Genomic DNA, 19,944 nt, shown 5'->3' with positions numbered 1-19,944 from the left:
GACTTGAGGTTATTGAGAAATCTGCCGTGATTCTAATGAGCTTTCCTTTGTAGGTGATTTGTTTCTTTTCTCTAACTGCTTGTAGGATTTTGTTCTTCTGTTGGGTTTCTGGGATCTTGACTATTATATGTCTAGATGTAGATTTTTTTTGATCATGGGTTGTTGGAATTCTATATGCTTCACTTATCTGTATGTCCAATTCTCTACCGCTGTCTGGGAAGTTTTCCACTATTACTCCTGTGAACAGTTTTTTTTTTATGTCAATTGTACTTTCTCCGGTTTTTTCGTGGACTCCTATCAGTTTTATGTTATTCTTCTTTGCATCGTCTAGCAGCTGCTGGATTGATGTCTCGTGGTCCCTTACTATTTTTAAAAAATCCTTGTTTTCATGGTCCTTAACCACAATCCTGTCTTCTATATCTGATATTCTGTCTTCAAATTTCCTTAATCCGCTGTGGATACTTTCAGTGGAGTTTTTGATCTCCTGAATATCTGTTTGAATCTGTTTCATGGATTCCATTTCTTTCTTATGTTGGGCAATCATGGTTTCCATTTCTTTCTTATGCTGGGTATTCATGGCTTCCAGCATGTTTCTGAGCTCATCTATTTTTTTTAATCTGTTTCTGTTCTAGAGCCTCTAATCATGTCTTTTATTCTGTTCACCGTCTCTGTAGATGTCTGGGAGATTATTTCTGCTTTGAATTTTTCTAGAGCCTCATTTATCTGTTTTTTTACTTCCTGTGGTATCAGTTCAGGGTGTCCAGGTGGTTGATTATCATACTTTTCCATCTCGTTTCCCCCAGGGTTTACCGTTGGTGGGTTGGAAGTCTGAGTTTGTGCCTTGCTTAAATGTCTTCTCATTTTTGTTTTTTGGTACTGTCCTTGGTTTAACCCCTGGGTTGATACTTAGAAATTGCTTATTGTAAGTATCTTTGTTGCTTGTAACTAGAACCCTTATGGAATGATTGCTTCTCAGAGGTGTCTTCCAGATATAGCTGGTCTTTAAGTTTTGAGTCTCTAATGACTCTGAGGGTATCTCCTTTTACCAGGAAGGACCACTGACTAGATCAATAACAACACCTTAGCCCAAGTGATACAATCAGCAACACCATAGCAACAAGTACAGCTTAGAAAATTACATTTTGTTGTAGTTATTAATCTATCACCTTTAACCATGTAAATTAAATCAAAATCATGATTTTCAAAACCCAACATATGATTATAGTGAATAAACTCCTCAATATAACAACTTTACCCTTCCGGATGGGGAGTTAGAAGGAGTTGGGCAGGGAGGAATAGCTAAGTAGAAGGATAGGGAAAGGTTAGCTATGAGGCTAGAGGACACAGTCGAGAGAAGTAAAAAGAGAATAATAGAAAAATAAAGAAGAAATCCAAATGAGGGCCAGAACAGGAACAAAAAGGGAGATGAACAAAGTGGGATAGCAAGAGAGTGAGTGTAAGAGAGAAAAAGGAAAGAAAAAAAGGAGAGGAAAAACATAAATTTGCAGAGAGTAGGAAAGAAAATTAAAGAGGAGAGGAGGAAAAAAACCCAAACAAACCAATAATACTAATTTTGGAAATAAAAACACAAAAATGAAAATGAAGGGCCTCCTTTAAGGTGTGTCTCTGCTGTCACAGTAGACAATGTGGGTAGCAGTGTGCAGATATAAATCAATGAGTCTCAGCAAGCCAGTCGCAGACCGGTGAGATTCAGGCAGATTTCTGGCTGCAAGTCCCAAGTTGAGCTCCCTGTCCTACAGCAGGGTTGAACTCTGCAAGGTTCTATTGCAGGTTCCAGGTGCCCTTCCCCTGAAGATAGTCCTGGTTCCAATGGGAGGTGATGATCCCTCCAACTTACCCAGTACGGTGGTCTGGTGGTCCAGTGTCCCCTGTGTCTTTGTAGTGTGGAACCAGGTGGCAGTACAGCCAAGAGGCCAGAGGAGCGGGAGGGGGTTCCTGCAGGCATCTGCACTGCTAAGTAGATCGCTGCTGGGGGCATGGGCTGGATGGGGCGGGTTCCCTGTGACCAGGGACCCCTCTGCGGCATCCGGGGATGTGCCTGACTGGCGCAGGCTTGATCAGGCAGTTCCTTTCTTGACAGACCTGCCTTAAACCACTCAAGTGTGTATCCTCCAACCTAAGACCATTCCTTGTCTTCTTCCTGCTGAGTCATAAAGAAGACTCTGTCACAGTGGAATTCTCCTCTCTATGGAAACTTGTGTCATGTGATTAACAAGCTTTTTGTGTTCTTAGGAGCTGCTGGGGTTACACTGGAGGCAACTGAGCCTGGAGAGATCCAGGGAACTTTCCATATCTCTCAGGAATGTGAAGGCAGGGACAAGACTAGAAACTTCCCTTCCCTGAAGCAGGCTCTCTCCTGTCAGTGTGAGCAGATTGGGAGTGGCTATGGGAGCCAGAGTGGTGGCAAGTTTGTGTCTCAGTTCCCTGCGTGTCTGTGTCACTGAGCTTTATCTGTGCTGTTCCACACCTGCAAGCAATAGCTTCATCATTGTCCTGGGTCCCGCTGATGATGGTCATCATGGCTGTATTCCCAGATTTGGAGCCAGAGAATCAGAGATCCTGAGGGCCTGGTGTCATCATAGGAAATGACCAGCAGAGGGGCCTGGCCTGGCTTCCACTGGTACTGTTGTACAGTTTTGCTTCCAATGCCATTTCCCCAACAGGTCATCCTGGCTGTCTGTCCCAGGGTCACCAACACTGAGGATGGCTGCCTCAGCACATATGAGACTACAGAGCCTGCAAGGAGAGAGAAGGAGAGGTGGGACTGGCAATGGAAGACCTTCCAGGCCTTCACCCCTTTGTGGCCTGGAGCACATCTGGGATTCTTGGGGTCCCTTGGGTTCCCCCTCCCTAAATCCCAGCCCCAGTGGCCCATAGCCCTGGCTAGAGGATGGAACATTTGAGTCCAGGAGCAATCCTGCCCTTCTTTCCTGGCATCTGCAGCCCCAAAAGCTCACATAGGCAGGGAGCACAGTGTGGTGGTATCAGCTCAACAGCCTCCATCCTGCAACAAGTTTCCAAGCATCCTGCCCATACAGGCAGGGCAAGGCAGTTCCCAGAGCCCTGGGGTACTGCCTGTGCCATGAGCAAGGAGGCTGAGGTGGAGGGGCACCCAGGTCATGTTGGAGGTGTCCCTGAAGCAGCTTCTTGAGCCCCAGGCAGCACTAGCTTCCTCCCAGCCCTCTTTTATCTCCTTACTGGAGAGAGCTGCCTGTTATGTAAATCAGCTTGAGCTCAGGGCTATTTCTGGGTGAACTTCGTGGTTTCCAGAGCTGGGCTCAGCAGCAGGGACGAAGAGAGGGGAAGGGAGAAGCCTAGCAGACCCAGCCTGATTCCATGAGGTGCTTCCTCACCTGCTGGTCCCAAAGTCTGGGTGATATCCCTACTCCAGGATGCATGTTAGTCTCCCTTCTGGGCTTGCCTGGCCATGCGGAGCTCAGAGGTGAGTTTGACTGCAGTATGTAAACTACTCTACAGGTGACAGTAAGAGACTCAGCCAAGTTTGTGATCTTGCCCCAGATTTCTGCTCTTGGGCTGCACTGCAGGAATAAAATCTTCCCCAGCTAAGTATAAATGAAACATTTAAAGATCCAGTAAGGTGCTATAACTGTCTTTCCTTGGTTTGAGCTCCACATGCACAACATAGGGGGGCTGTGTCTCATATAGCCTGTAGCTCTTGGCAGGTTCTACACTTCATGCTCAAATACAGAGTAAAAGCTGCAGAGCTTCAGCACACGTGGTGGTCTAGGCCCACTGGTGGCAAACCTATGGGATGCTTGTTATTTGTTTTTCTTGTAAGACAAAAAATGTTAATGTATGAGTTGTTTTTTTCTAAACTTAAATCTCAGAATTCAGGTTTAATTTTAGTGCTGGCACTTTGTGATAACTAAGTGGGTTTTGGGTTGGAGTTTGGCACACCATGCCTAAAAGGTTCATCATCACCGGTCTAGAGGAAAATGAAGCACCTGGACCTCTGCCAGAGTAACAGACAAATTGTACAAAGGCCAGATTGGAGAGACACACAGACCAAAGAATATTTACATCAATGTGGAGAAGATACAGTTGAAAAATGCCAGCTTTTTCTCCAGGTCACATGCCAAGGTTCCTAACCCTCTCCTACATGTATAACCACCCTGTAGAGGTGAGATCTGGGGGTTGAAAAGTGACTGACAGAGACCAAGTTTAGTGGGATGGGAATGAATTGGGGAAGGAAGGGGAGAGTGGGTAGGTAGGAAGAATTTCCTTTGCATGTAGCAGACAACAGGGCAAATTGTACGAGGCTGATCTGAGAGATAGACATTAAAGAATTTGTATATAAGTGTCAAGGACAATGCTGTAGAAAAATGACACCTTTCTCCAGGTCTCCGTCATTAACTCACCTGCATGTTAGAATTCCCTCAGGTTAGAAATCCATCTCTTCCCCAGGTGACTCTCTGCTGGCCCCTGGTGGCCACTTCACACTGCTGGAGGCCCCAGGGGTATCGATGACCCAAGTGTAGATTAAGAATTTGCTGCTCAGTTCCATCATTCCTTGATTCCTGGCCTACTGTCCATAAAGTGAGGAATTTCTCTTCCTCTTTTGGCTTCTGCCTGCCTCATGATTAGGCAGGAGGGGCTCTTGTTACATAAGAAAGTAGTCATCTGGAGGAAAGGTCAGGGCTCACCTGAGGTGTCTCTAAACCTTTCTGTAAGGCTATTGGTGTGCATGGGTATGGCCTTGGGGGAGCTTTGTGCTGAGTGACTCGGACTCAGAGGCTGAGTCCCCATGGTGATGAATGCAGGTGATACAAGCGCATGTTGCACAGTGGTAGCTTTTAGTGGTGGCACTAAAGACACACAAAAGAGACCACTCACCACAAATATTTACTCAGATCACTGCAGTCTGAGCCCCATTCCATCCTGTGAATACAGCATGAACTCAGCAGGCTTTCCTCTTGTGGGTGAGGCCATGGCATAGTTTGCAGTCCCAGCAGACTGTCCCAACAGCTTGTACCTGCGCATTTTCTTATCTGTTTATTATAAGCCAGACATGTTTCCCAGGTCCCAGACAGCCAGGACCCAGTGAAAGTCCATGGGTGGAACACTCTTGTCTGCTGCATTTCTTCTAAGGGAACTTTTGCTCTTGAGGAGGAAAGGAACATATTGGTTTTTGTATCATTTTCCATCTTGAATATGATGTCATGTTTGGAACTGCACAGGCATCTTGATGCCTTAAATCAACAAAAAAGAAAGGCTAAGATGATAAAGATGGTGAAACAGATACTGAGGAAGTTCCCATGTCTTGCATGGAATTGTTAAATACAAGAAGGAGTAAAATTATCCTCCCCATCTGTTCATGTCTCTGTTTTTTGTTTTTTTCATGCAAATGTTCTTGGAATAAAAATAAATTCTTAAACCATTAAGAAAATAACAAACATATATGGATCAATTAAGCAAAATAATGTTAGTGAAAGAACCATGAAATGGATAGGGACATGGAGATAATTAGTAGAATGATGAGGCAGAGAGTGACAGGCAAGTCAGGTTATAACCTGAGGCTGGGGCAGCTCACTGCAAAGGTGTCCCTGGAACTATCTTTGCATTGGAGGAGAAAGTTGACATAGCACTTGTGTGGGGAGAGCTAAGTCTGTATGTCCTTAGGGAAGAGGGTGTGTGAGGATGGGAACCTGAACCCCTGGAAATCAGGTTCAAGTCCAAAGTCAGACTTTCTCCTATGTGAAGTATTCTCACGGTAGAAAAGATGTGCAGACAGGGATGGTGAGATTTTCCAGGTAATAAATTGGGTTCTTTGGCAGCCACTGAGCCTGCAGGATGGTGCTGTGGGGCAGGGGCAGATGAGACACAAGTGTGTTCAGCCCAGTCCCATAGCATTTCCTTTTGTTTACCAGGGAGTGAAGACAGGTATGTACCCATACCCACCAGGCAGCTAGAAACTTAAGCTACAGCCAGTGGTCCTGTCTGGCTCTCTAATCTCCTATGGGTGGTCTTTCACTGTTCCCCCAAAAGTGCTAGACCTTCCCTGACCTGGGATGACAGAATTTGGGGAGTACATTTCACAGGGAAGGAAAGGGACTGAGAGGGAGTGATAATCCCAAGGTCACTCAGGGAGAAAGAGATAAGATCAGGACCAGGGAGGTCCTGATCCATAATAATCACCTGCTTTGGGTACACTGGGAAGAGCCTAGGCTGAGCAGGAGAGTCGGAAAATCATTAGCTCAAAATTTGGGTCAGGGAGCAGACAGCTCCTCTCTTTTGGTTTGAACTGGTGTCTGAAGGCGGCGCTGATGCACCTTACCTGGGTTTGATGGGCTCCTGGGAAGAAAGCTGGCTGAGTGTGCCATTTGGTGCTGATCAGAATTCCCAAGGGCAAAATAGTCTAGATTAGAAGCAACTAGAGCAGGGACATCATGAACTTTCTACCCTAGAAAGAAGAATCATTGGATTAGCACTTAGGTCTTATGGATCTGGGCCATAAAGTATTGTCTATTAACAGCTTGTGGTTTATTAGCATGAAATGTAAATTACACACCTAAAGATCTAATTGTAATTGTCAGTTGATTGTTATTTAATTTTCCTGTGTGGAAGATGCAGGAACCAAGCTTTCTAGAGGACCCCCCCCCCCGTCCCGCCCCGCCGCGTTAACCAGTGTCTGTAGGACAGGGATTGAAGACAAGATCTTGAATTAAAAAAATGCCACAAATTCTGTGAGAGAACCATGTTTCTAGTGGATATCTGCACTCTTGTCCTGTAGCTTGAGCTGCAGGAGAGAGCAGCAGAGTAAGTGGAGGCCAAGGACATGGTATTTGCTTAGAGGGCAGGTGAGAGTGAGAGTCAATACTGGGCAAGGAGGTTTCTCTCCCGCACAACCATGTGTCTGGGTCACTGTGAGTCACTGAAAGCTACTCCCGCTGCCACCAGTAGTCAGCCTTGTCTGTGGTCCATGCCCTGTGGATGGCCAGGGTGCTCTTGTTTCCCAAGCTAGAACCAAAATATTGGTTAAGAATCCCTGAAAGCCTGTTGCTGTCATCATAGATGATCAGTACAGGGACCTGGTTTGGCTTCTGTTGGTACCAAGGTATATAGTTGTCACTGGTTTATCTTCAAAGCGTGTGACATGACTATATTGGAGCTACTGATACTATGGATGACTGTGGCAACTTGTAGGAGTCCACAGAGGTTGCAAGGAAAGAAAAAGAGAGGTGGAATTGACAATAAAGGCACATTCCAGGAACTTCCCTCAACTCTAGCCTAGATGAGCTCTAGGAATCCTCTGTCTCTAAAGGGGGTCCTCCCATCAATCTTAGCCTCAATGGCCCATGAGCCTGGCTGGAGGATGGTGCCTCTGAACGCATGAGCAAATCTAACCCTTCTTGCTGGCAGCTGCAGGCTCTTAGGCTCACTCAAGTTAGCCAGTACAGCATAAGGACTTCAGCCCCATAGCTCCAATTCTGTAGCAGGTTTCTGAGCATCCTGCTAAGCTCAGACAAGGCTCTGTTAAGCTCAGAATCAGGGCCAGGCTCATCCCAGAGCACTGGGCTGGGTGAGTAGGTGGGGGTCCTGGGGCAGAACCTTTGCAGTGAGAGAAGAGACCAAGGACTAGAGCATTCAGGCCATGGTGGAGGTGCTCCTGAAGCCCAGGGTGGGCTGGCTTTCTTCTAGGCCTCTTTCCCCCTTGATGGAAAGAGCTGCCCATTATGCAAATCAGCCTGAACTCAGAGCTGCAGCTGGAGGAGTTTTGTGGTTTCCAGAGAAGGCCTCAGTCTTCAGAACACAGAGAGGCGAGGAGCAGCCCTGCAGACCTAGGAGTTCTCCTTCATTCATTGGTCCCATAGTTAAGGCCATTGCTCACAGATGACTATGTCCTCGGAAAGACCTGGAAATCATTCTTTTCAGCAAATGGTTGAAGCCCATGCAGGTGAGAGGACATCCTACATCCCTGAAGGGCTCTGTGGCCCAGTGTAGAGGGCAAGAGGCTCTAACAGAAATGGGCGTTTGATAGTAATAGGAAGGACAACATTCCAAAATGACAGGCTATGTGAATACATGTGGCCATCAGAAGTAGCATGGGTACATTTGTAAAGAACAACGACTGACTGTCCTGATGTCTGACCTGGCTGGGGCAGCGGGGAGGGTTTAGCATCCTTGGATCTAGTGGAGAGGAAGTCAGCATGGATTCTGTTGATTCTTTCATCATAAATATTGAAGGGAGTTTGAAGGTAGCTCTCCCAATACCATCTCAAACAATTACTAGAACCAAGTCAAATTTCTTAATTAGAATCTACGGCAAGAAGACCAATAGAGAATTTTCCCAGAACAATAGAGCAATATAAATATCAAGATCAGTGAATTATGGCTGTTGACTGTGTTTGCAAAAGTTAAACCCACTCCTATAAGTTTGTCAGTGGTGCTTTTCACCTACAAGGACAGAGTGTGGTGTTTGCAACACAGACCATATGTGTAGGAAATACTAAGCCATTACCTAAGTAGACCTTTATACAGAGGACAAATTCTGAGTCTTCCCCTATCTCTACCCTACACAGATTTATAAAATAATTACATCTTAGGGTGGGAATGGCATAGTCTCTTGCCACCTTTAAATATCTAAGGAACTTGTGGTTCAGGTTAATTTTATACCATGTAATTTATGGGTCTGCCCCCATAACATTTGGATGAATCCTGGAAGGGAGAAATAGATCCATAATCCAGACATGAAGTCATCTCATTGGCCACTTCTGTACCAGTGGTGGAATGTTCTACAGCAGAGTAGAATGTCTGCAGGTGCACCATATGCACCACCAACGTGGAAGCTCTTCTCTATTCTTTTCATGGACAGAAACCATGGCTGTGGAACAGATGACAGTGTGCATGTGTATTTTATTCCCCCAGCTTCATTAACTCTCCATGTTATAACATAGACAATGGAGGCTTAGACCATCTGGACAGGTCGACACTCCAGTGTTATACTAGGTCATGGTAATTAGACCAGATGTGCATGAAATGACAAGTGTATTGAAAGGTTTTGGGAGACATATGCATTCCAGAGAGTGGTAAAGATATCCTGAGAAGTTTTATCCCTCTACATTACTGCAAATTTTTATGGTTTACTTGTTTGGAGTTTTCTGAACTATCTCCAGCAAAATAATAAATTATTTCATTTAGTTCCTGCCAAGTTGAAAAACTAAGGCCTATAAGGCCCCTCTGGGTTAAGGAAAAGCGTACTTCAAATCTGGTGATGTTGCTGTAAATCAAATGCTAGGAACAATGAATGTTGACAGTTGGGTTTGGATTCCAGAGTGGGGAGGATCTTTAGCTTGTTACATAGGTGTGCCAGTCATCCTGCTGAGTGAACAATCATCCATTAGACTCTCTGATAATGGAGGAATTGGTGGCGGGAGTGGAAACATTGTATTTATGTCAAGCTCCCATAGGAGAACCCAATATTGACCATGGGGTTTTGGAACAAGTTCATATCATCTGCAGTAGAGAATTCCACACTTTCTTAAAAACAGTTCCTGGTACATTCCCAGTTTCTGATAGATACAAGACGTCATGGGACGTCAAATGACCACACAACCAGAACTGTGAGATCCACCAGTTGCGAGGTCAGACAGGTCCAGGAATGACCATTGTATATTGATGTTGCAGTTTTGGAATGGAAGCTCAGGAACTGGCATGGGAAATATGCTCCTATGTATATTTGGATACAATTCAGGTATCTGTTTTTCTTGCATCTGAACAACTCCCTGGATTTATACCTATGTCATCTGGGTGCAGACAGGTCTTTCTGCACCAGGTGACCTCAAAGCACCAGTCACTTGAGAAGTCTAGTTTAGTACTATTCAATAAAAATATGAGAGCCTCTTGGAAATTCTTTTATTATTTTTTATTGGTACATATTTGCCATACATAATGATCACATTCATCATAGGGAATTTGTACCTGTACATAACATAACTTACTTATTTTTTTCCATTCTCCTTCCACCCTTTAACCCTTGTTCCCATCTCCATTTACGAAAGCTTTATTTCCATTTTTTTACATTCTCTTTTAAAATCCCTTTTCCCTTCCTTCCCCTCCCTCTTTCCCCCTCTCTTGTTCCCCTTCCACATGCTGAAGATTAAACCTAGACCCATATCTTTCACCATGCACTAACCTAAAATTAAAATGGATCAAAGACATAAATAAAGAAACAGAAACAATCTGCCAGAAGATAGAACAGGTAAAACTCTTGAAGACACAGGTATAGGCAAAGACTTTATGAACGAAACCCCAATTGCACAGGAAATATTACAATAAATCAATAAATGGGATCACATTAAATGAAAAAGGTTTTGCACAGCAAAAGTAACCATCAACAGAGTGAAGAGACAACCCATGGAATGAAAAAAATTTTTTGCCAGCTACTCCTCAGACAAAAGACCAATATCTAGAACATATAAAGAACTCAAAAAATTCAGAGCCCTCAAATTTAAAGACCCAAACCAAAAATAGGTATCTGAAATGAATAGGTACTTCTCAAAGAAGTACAAATAAATATATGAAATAAATATATGAATAATAAAATAAATATATGAAAAAAGGTTCAACATCACTGGTCATTTGAGAAATTCAAATTAAAACAACTCTGAGATTCCATCTCCAGAAAGAATGACTATCTCCAAGAAATCAAGCAATAACAAATTCTGGTGAGGCTGTGGGGAAAAAGGAACCCTTGTAGATTGTTGAGACCATCTGAAAGCACAAGTGGCTGGCATTTGGGTCATAGCTCAAGACTTTGATAGTAAATTAAAATTCTGGTCATAACTCAAGTTGTTCGTATATCAGGCTGGTTGTAACTCGAGGGTCCACTGTAATTGTAAATATATGTACACCAGATATTGGCACACCCAATTTCATAAAACAAACTTTATGTGATATAAAAGCACAGACGACACCAATACAATTATAACAAGGGACTTCAATACCCCAGTATCACAAATACATAGGTCGACTAGACAAAAAAATCGACAAAGAAACATCAGAATTGAACTACACTGTAGATCACATGGACTTAATCTATATCTACAATATTTCATTCAACATCAGCAGAATACACTTCCTTTTCATCATGCCATAGAAACTTCTCCAAAATAGATCATATTTTAAGCCATAAAGCAAAACTCAATAAATAATAAAATTTAAATAATCTCATGGATTCCATGTGATCACAATGGAAGGAAACTAGAAAACAACAGCAAAAGAAGCCACAAGGACTACACAAACACACAGAGATTGAATAACACACTCTTTCATGATCAGTGGGTTACTGAAGAAGTCAGGGCAGAAATTTAAAAATTCCTAGAATCAAATGATATTAGAAATGCGAAAAATCAGCATCTGTGGGACACAGTGAAAGCAGTTCTAAGAGTGATCCCAATTGAGCTTGACAAAGCATCAAAACATCCTAGAAAAGAAAGAACAAACCAAACCCCAAACCAGTAGAAGGAAACAAATGATAAAGATTGGAGTAGAAATTAATGAAATTGAAACAAAAAAATTACAAAGGGTCAGCAAATCAAAGAGTTCTTTGAAAAGATAGGATGACTGATAAGCCCTTAGTCAAATTTAACAAGGAGAAGATGCAAATTAATAAAATTAAAAATGAAGAAGACAAAATTACAAGTTACCACTAAAATCTAAAGGATCATCAGAAATTATCTTCAAAATTTATATTCTAACAAATTGGAGAATCTGAAAGAACTGTATAAATTCCTAGACATATATGACCTATGTAAATTGAGTCAAGATAATACAAAAAAGTGAAACAGATCAATAATGAGCAATGAGATTGAAGGAGTAATTAAAACTCTTCCAACTAGGAAAAACTCAGAACCAGATGGATTTAAAGCTGAATTCTGCTAGACCTTTAGAGAAACACCAATGCTCCTCAAACTTTTCCACACAATATAAAGAGAAAGTATCATGTCAAATTCATTCTATGAAAACAGCATTACCCTGATACTGAAACCAGGTAAGTACTCAACAAAAAGGAAAGCTAGAAACCAATATTCTTGATGAACATAGATGCAAAACTCCTTAATAAGATCCTTGCTAACAGAATTCAACATAAATACTAAGAAGATCATACATTGTGACAAAGTTGGTTTTATCCCAGGGATACAAGGATGGCTCAACATACATAAATTAATAAATGAAATACCCCAGATAGGCAGAATCAAAAATAAAAATCACATGATCACCTTAATAGATGCTAAAAAAGCCTGTGTCAATATTTAGGACCACTTCATGACAAAAACCCTTTTGACAATAGATACAGAAGAACCTTACCTCAAAATGAGAAAAGCTGTATATAACAACTCACAGCCAACATCATATTAAGTGGGAAAAACTTAAAGAATTCCCTCTAAAGTCTGGAACAGGGCATGGTGTAGATTCTTACCACTCTTCAATATACTGTAGTACTCAAAACTTTAGCCACCACAATCACATAAGAGAAGAAAGAAAAGGTGTACAAACATGAAAGGAAGAAGTTGAATTATTCCTATTTCCAGGTGATATGATTCTTTACATACGAAACCCAAAGAATTTTCATAAGTATTTTAGGTTAGATGAACAAGTTCAGCAAAGTGTCAGGATATAAAATCAACACACAAAAATCAGTCACTTTCATGTACAGCAATAATAAACCTACTGAAAAAGAAATCAGGAAAAAATTCCACTCACATTAGCTTTGAAAAAATTACCTAGGAATCAATCTAACCAAGGAGTTGAAAGAACTCTATAATGAAAATTGCAGAACCCCCCAAAATGGAAGAGGTCCTTAGAAAATGGAAAGACATCCCTTGTTCTTGGATTGGCAGAATTGATACTGTAAAACGGCCATACTACCAAAAGCAATCTATAGAGTCAATTCAACAACTACTAAAATACCATCAATACGTTCATAGAAGTAGAAAAAACAATCCTGAACTTGACAGCAACATGGGAATAGAAATATCCACTTCATGTGGCAGGCTCTGTCCTGTTAATATATCCAGGGCAGACAAAAGTCATGGGGCCAGATTGGTGGCAGGTTTTTATCTCACTTCCTCATCCTCCTGTGTCACTGTGAGCTTTATCACTGTTGTCCCACACCTGACAGTAATAGTCAGCCTGGTCTTCAAACTGAGCCTTGCTGATGGTCAGGGTGGCTGTGTTCCCTTTGTTGGAGCCTAAGAATCGGTCAGGGATCCCTGAGGGCTTGCTATCATCATAATAGATGATCATCACAGGGGCCTGGCCTGGCTTCAGCTGGTACCAGTTCACAGTATAGCTTCTTATGCTGTATCCCTGACAAGTGATCCTGGCTGTCTTTCCCCATGTCACTGACAGTGATGATGGCTGAGTTAGCTTGTAGGAGGCCATGGATCCTGAAAAGAGAGAAAAGGAGATATGAGTGTGAAGATGCAGCCCTCTTATTGTACAATACCACCCCAGTTTTCTGAATGAGCTGTGAGGATTCTGTGGGTCCACAGGGCAACCCCTGGTATCAGCCTGGCTCCATTGGCCCATCAGCCTGGCTGGAGGATGAAGCCTTTGAACACAGGGCCAAACCCACCCCTCTCTCCTGGAAGCCGAAGCCCTTGAGACTCACACAAACCAATGAGGACAGTGTGAAGATCTCAGACTCACAACCCTCATTGTGCAGCAGGTTCCTGAGCATTCTGCCCACCCAGGAAGGATCATGCTGAGTTAAGTCAGGGCAAAACTGGTTCTAGGTCCTGGGTTGAGAGGATGGGTGGAGGCCTTGAGGCAGCACCTGTGCAGTGAGTGAGGAGGCTCAGGACCAGAAGAGTCCACATCATGGTAGAGGCTCCCTCAGTACTGCTTCCTGAGATCCAGACTGGGCTGGCGTCCTTCCAGTTCTCTCTTATCCCCTTGCTGAAGAGAGCTGCCCATTATGCAAATTATCTCGAGCCCAGGGCAGGTGCCGGAGGAGCTCTGTGGTGAACAGAGCAGGGCTCAGCTCCAAGGGACAAAAAGGGGAAGGCCCGCCTTGCAGCCTCAGCCTGAGCCCACAGGAAGCCCCCTCAGGTGCTAGTCCACAGAGCTCATGATTGAGTCTGCTTTGTTCAGAGACCCAAGTCCCAGTCTGTCATCTCTGTCCCTGCCTGCTGGTTGCCAGGAAATCATCACTGTGTCTCAGGAATCTTCCTGGACCACAGGCCCTTCTTCCTTTTTACTCCATCCCAGGAGGGTAGCTCTGTTCGGGATTCCAAGGGTTTCTTGTCCATGGATATTGTGGCAGATTCCACACGTTAAGTATAATAGATCTACTTTCAGCTGTGACAGGGAATTTCAGGCACCAATGAGAGCAACTTTCCAGACCTCACACTAAAAGTGACCAGAGGTGGCTTGGGCAGATTTCCTCAGTGGCAGAGCCAGAATAAAATTCCTATATTGGAGAGTGCACATGGAGTGTTTTAATAGCCATCGAGCGCTATATGTTTCTACCCTTCATTGTGAGTTCCTAGAGTTGGTCATAGATGATGTGCCTCAGTCTTCCCAGTGTTTATTAGGGCATGGGACAGTTCAGGTGCTGTAAGAAATGTTGGCTCCTTAAGAGAATGAGAGCTGGCTACAAGCTCCACAATCTCTCGAGTGAACACTATTATAATATAGTTTTCTTCATTGCAGTGAGGAGTGTATCAAATACACAAGATCTGAGGTGAAGAAAAGGCTAATGAAGAAAGTGTTGTGCCTCCCACTGCACAGTCAGGAAAGTAGTGTTGGGGAGCCACTCTAGGAGAGAGATGAGCAGAGACCAGGTGCAAGGGACAGTAGAGGAGCTTCCATGAGAAGCAGCTGTGTCTGGCAGACTAGGGGCTGTCAGAGCAAAGAGGAAGGAGACAGGACATAGGTGGCCACAGCGTAGGACCATTTTTGTAAACAGTGACAGAGTTTTAGCAGAAATGGAGGGGGCTGTTGGGAATGAAATACTGGATCTGTATCAGAGAAATCCAAGATCTCGATTGAGAGGCATACGATGAAAGAATTTGTACATCAGTGTCAAAAGTGATGTTGTAGTAAAATGACACCCTTTTCTTCAGGTCTCAGGTTCTGGTCACGAACCTTCCCTGCATGTTAGAGTCCCCCCGATCCCCAAGTCCACCACACCCCCAGGTGACTTTAGCCAGTGACTCTCTGCAGCTCCCTGGTTGCTCTTCCACACTGGCTGCTGGAGGCTTAGGGGTATCCCTGGTCCAGTACAGATCCAGAACCCATATGTCCATCAACAGATGAACAAATAAGGAAAATGTAACATATCTCAGTTAAAAAAGAAGGACAGATTTGAGTCATTTACAGGAAAATGGATGCACCTTGAGACCACAATGCTAAGTGAAATAAATCAGACATAGAAAGTTAAATATTGCATTGTTTTTCTTATATAAGAAACCCAAAATATAAATAATTTAAAGAGCAAAATAAAAAAGGCAATTACTGGAAACAGGGAAAGACCTTGTGGAGATGGGAAGGGTATCTAGGGATGGAGGGAGAGGGGAGGAAAGAGGAAACAAATAATTAAGGTGTAATATCTATATATACTAATTCCCTAAGATGAATGCAATTATTATGTATAACAAAGATACACAGTACCAATAAAAACCCCCTGCTGCTCTGGTCTGTAGTTCTCTGATGGGACTGCTGGCCCAGGGGAGGAATTCATCTTCTGTGTGTGGCCTTGACCGCCTCATGACCAGGCAGGAGGGGCTCAGACTATGTTTTCTGTAGTCTGTCACTTTTTTTAGGGGGGTACCAGGGATCGAACTCAGGTCCTTGAGCTTGTGAGGCAGGTGGCGGAACCACTGAGCTAAATCCCCGGCGGAGCTCAGATTATGTAGGAAAATATAGACAAGTCAACTTGTGTAAGGGGCAGCACCATCCAGTCATTCCTACACCTTTCTCAGGAGTGTAGAATGGTCATGATGGTAAGTGGCACTGGGAGTGGCACCGGGAGATACTGGTGTCAGGTGCAGAGTAAACATGGGTTGATGGTGGCCACTGCAACAAATACAAATAAGATAGCAGCACAATTTGTGATAGCTAAAACTTGGAAGCAGCCAAATTGCCCATCAACTGGAGACTGGATAAAGAAAATGTGGTTTCTGACTTGAGGACCAGTGGAACAGATTAGAAGATGCAGAAACAACACCAGACACACTCAGCCATCTCATCTGCGATAAAGGAGCCAAACACCCTCACTGGAGGAAAGATAGCCTCTTTAATAAATGGTGCTGGAAAAATTGGGCTTCAACTTGCCAAAGATTAAAACTAGACCTGTATCTCTCACCATGCACTAAACTAAAATCAAAACAGATTAAAGATCTAAATATTAAAATAGAAACTCTGAACCAGTTGGAACAGAGGTTAGGTAGAATCCTTGAAGACATCAGTGTAGGAAAAGATTTTATGAACAAAACCTCAGTTGCCCATGAACTAGAACAAACAATCAACAAGTGGGATCTCTTCTTATTAAAAGGCTTCTGCACAGCAAGAGAAACCACCAGCAGTGTGAAGAGACAACCCACAATGTGGGAAAAAATCTTCACCTGCTCTTCCTCAGACAAAGGTCTACTATCTCGAATCTATAAAGAACCTCAAAAGATCAGACCTCCCAAATTTAAAGACCCAATCCAAAAATGGGCATCTGAAATGAACAGACATTTCTCAGACAAAGAAGTAGAAACAGCAAATAAATACATGAAAAAATGTTCAACATCACTGGTCATTCGAGAGATGCAAATGAAAACAATGCTGAGATTTCACCTCACTCCAGAAAGAATGGCTGCTATCATGAAATCAACCAATAACAAATGCTGGCGGGGCTGTGGGGAAAGAGGAACCCTGCTCCACTGCTGGTGGGAGTGTAGACTGGTGCAAGCACTGTGGACATCAGTATGGAGATACCTCAAAGAACTAGGACTGGAAGTCCCATTTGACCCCGCTATTCCACTGCTGGGGATCTTCCCCAAAGAATTAAAAGAATGATACCACAGTGATATATGTGCCCCCATGTTCATAGCAGCACAGTTTGTAATAGGTAAAACTTGGAAACAGCCCAAATGCCCATCAACTGGAGACTGGATAAAGAAAATGTGGATTTTTAATAAAATGGAGTACTACTCAGCCATAAAAAATGAGAATTTAGAGACATTTATAGCTAAGTGGATGCACATTGAGGCAATACTCTTAAGTGAAATAAATAGGACACGCATGAATAAAACTGAATAGTTTCTCTGGTGTGAGAAACTGAAAGTGTAAATAAGGACTAAATGTATAACAGGTAATGTGAAATAGGAAGTAAAGGGGCAAAGGGGAAGGAAGTGAGAGAGCTAGGGGAAAGGATAGAAGGGAATGGGATTAATATGAGAAAATAAAAAAATAGGAACAAAATCTTTGTAAATAGGGAGGAATGGAGGGGTTGAAGGGAGGGCTTGGCAAGGGTGAAAAATAAGAACCAAGAGAGACTATGTAAAGGTGCAAATTTCCAATGATGAATGTCATTATATTGTATACCTAAAATGTACCAATGATTAGAATGAATAATCGATAATGTAAAATAGGAAGAAAAGGTCCAGAGGGGTAGGGGTAGTGTTGAGGGGCAGGGGAAAGGAAAGAAGGGAAAGGAAAAATGATGAGAAATGGAAAAAATGGAAATAAAGTCTTTGTAAATAGGGAAGGGTGGAGGGGGTGAAGGGAGGGCTAGGAATGGGGAGAAAATAAGAACCAAGATGCATTATGTAAAGGTACAATTCCCAATGAGAAATGTAATTGTGTTGTATACCTACAATGTACCAATAAAAGAATTTAATAAAGGGCAAAAAAACCAAAAGAAGTTATGGATTTCCCATAAAAATAGTCCTTCTGCCTTAATGTTCCATTAGCTGGATAAGAAAGTGGTAGCTATAATAACCCAAGGATGATATTCAGTGCGTTTGAAAGCAGAGAATGATATTCTTTCTTCTGTCTTTCCATCTTCATGAGATGGATCTCAGTGCTGATAACAAGCAGGAAGGGAACTAGAGACAATTTCCTTTCTCCTTATAAAATCACCCTCTGTTGTTTCAACCTTACATAAGTGTCCTTAAAGTCAATTTCTAAAACTTAGCCAAGGTGCCATGAAGGGAAGTGCAGACTATGATGCAATTTTATTCCTGGAAAATATTCTCTTTGAGAGTGATAAAGGAGGGTCATAGATGGCCGTGGCCATCACAGGTGAGACTGCGTACGTGTGTTGTGCATCACTGTGTCAGATGAGACTACTACATTTGCTTCTCACTGGACAAGGTGAGACCTGTCCCATTCATATTTGTGAGAAGCTCTTTCCTCCCTATCCTGGCTGTCCACAGGGACAGAACATTCTTTCTCCTGGAAATCCATAGCTCCAGGCACATGTGGATTTTCTTTTCTGTGTTTCCCTATCCCCATGAGGTACCAGCACTAATACTAGTAGGAGTGGAGCTAGAAGAACTTTTTCTGTCTTCTTTTTATTTTTTTAATTTTTATTTAAAAAAATTCTTTTATTGGTACATTTTAGGTATACAATACGTTTACATTTATCATTGGGTGCTTGTACCTGTACTTGATGTATCTTAGTTCTTATTTTTTTTCCCCATTACCTGTGCACCCTTCACCCCCTCCACCCTTCCTTATTTACACAGATTTCGTTTCCATTTTTTTTCTCTTCTCATAATTTTTCCTTTCCCCTTTTCCCTTTCCCCTTCCCTTCCAACCACCTGTACACCTTGGGACCTTTTCCTATATCAAATTTTCAATTATTCATTTTAATCATTTTAGTCCTTATTTACAGTTTCAGTTTCTCACACTAGAGAAACTATTCGTTATTTACACATGTGTGTCCTATTTATTTCACTTAAGAGCATGACCTCCATATGCACCCATTAAGCTATAAATGTCTCTAGTTTCTCATTCTTTATGGCTGATTAGTAGATTAGATTCCATTTTATAGAAAAACCACATCTTCTTTATCCAGTTTTCAGTTGATGGGCATTTGGGCTGTTTCCAAGCTTTAGCTATTACAAATTGTGCTGCTATGGACATGGGTGCGCATATATCACTGTCGTATGATTCTTTTAATTCTTTAGGGAAGATACCCAGCAGGGGAATAGCTTGGTCAAATGGGACCTCTAGCCCTAGTTCTTTGAGGTATCTCCATACTGATTTCCACAGTGGTTGCACCAGTCTGCACTCCCACCAGCAAAGGAGAAGGGTTCCTTTCTCTCCACACCCCCACCAGCATTTGTTATTGGTTGATTTCTTTATAGCAGCTATTCCTTCTGGCGTGAGGTGGAATCTCAATGATGTTTTCATCTGCATCTCTTGAATGACCAGTGATGTTGAACATTTTTTTCATATATTTATTTGCTGCTTTTACTTCTTTGTCTGAGAAATGTCTGTTCATTTCATATGCCCATTTTTGAATAGGTTCTTTGATTTTGGGGGGGTCTGATTTTTTTCAGTTCTTTATATATTCTAGATAGTAGTCCTTTGTCTGAGATACAGCTGCTAAAACTTTTTTCCCACATTTTAGGTTGTCTGTTAGCTCTGTTGGTGGTTCCTTTTGCAGTACAGAAGCTTTTTAATAAGATGAGATCCCAGTTGTTAATTCTTTGTGCTAGTTCCCATGCTACTGAAGTTTTGTTCATAAAGTCTTTTCCTATGCCAATGTCTTCAGGAGTTCTACATAACTTATCTTCCAGCAAGTTTAGTGTTTCTGTCTTAACATTTAGATCTTTAATCCATTTTGATCTTAGTTTAGTGCATGGTGATAGCTACGGGTCTAGTTTTAATTTTTGGCAGTTTTAAATCCAGTTTTTCCAACACCATTTATTAAATAGGCTCTCTTTCCTACAATGAGGGTGG

At 42.5% G+C, this 19,944-nt stretch overlaps 1 long non-coding RNA gene and 2 gene segments (V, D, J or C); 1 reads left to right on the top strand and 2 right to left on the bottom strand.

Annotated features, from left to right (window-relative positions):
- LOC106009314 (Ig lambda-1 chain V regions MOPC 104E/RPC20/J558/S104-like) overlaps positions 1 to 19,944 on the bottom strand; it is a 505,149-nt gene that overhangs the window by 23,374 nt on the left and 461,831 nt on the right.
- The window catches only part of LOC101712340 (immunoglobulin lambda variable 2-18-like), a 153,861-nt gene that overhangs the window by 19,063 nt on the left and 114,854 nt on the right, over positions 1 to 19,944 (bottom strand).
- LOC110348875 (uncharacterized) lies at positions 2,192 to 6,603 on the top strand. The gene is made up of 3 exons (XR_002394463.2): positions 2,192 to 2,385; positions 2,685 to 2,779; positions 3,499 to 6,603. It is a non-coding gene; the product is annotated as an uncharacterized LOC110348875 (long non-coding RNA).

Source organism: Heterocephalus glaber, unplaced genomic scaffold (assembly GCF_053883595.1).
Source record: "Heterocephalus glaber isolate CG9 unplaced genomic scaffold, H.glaber_assembly_v1.0 deba00001687, whole genome shotgun sequence".
NCBI lineage: Eukaryota > Metazoa > Chordata > Mammalia > Rodentia > Bathyergidae > Heterocephalus > Heterocephalus glaber.
The sequence above is the reverse complement of the archived record's forward strand: the minus strand, read 5'-3'. Positions and strand labels throughout refer to the sequence as shown.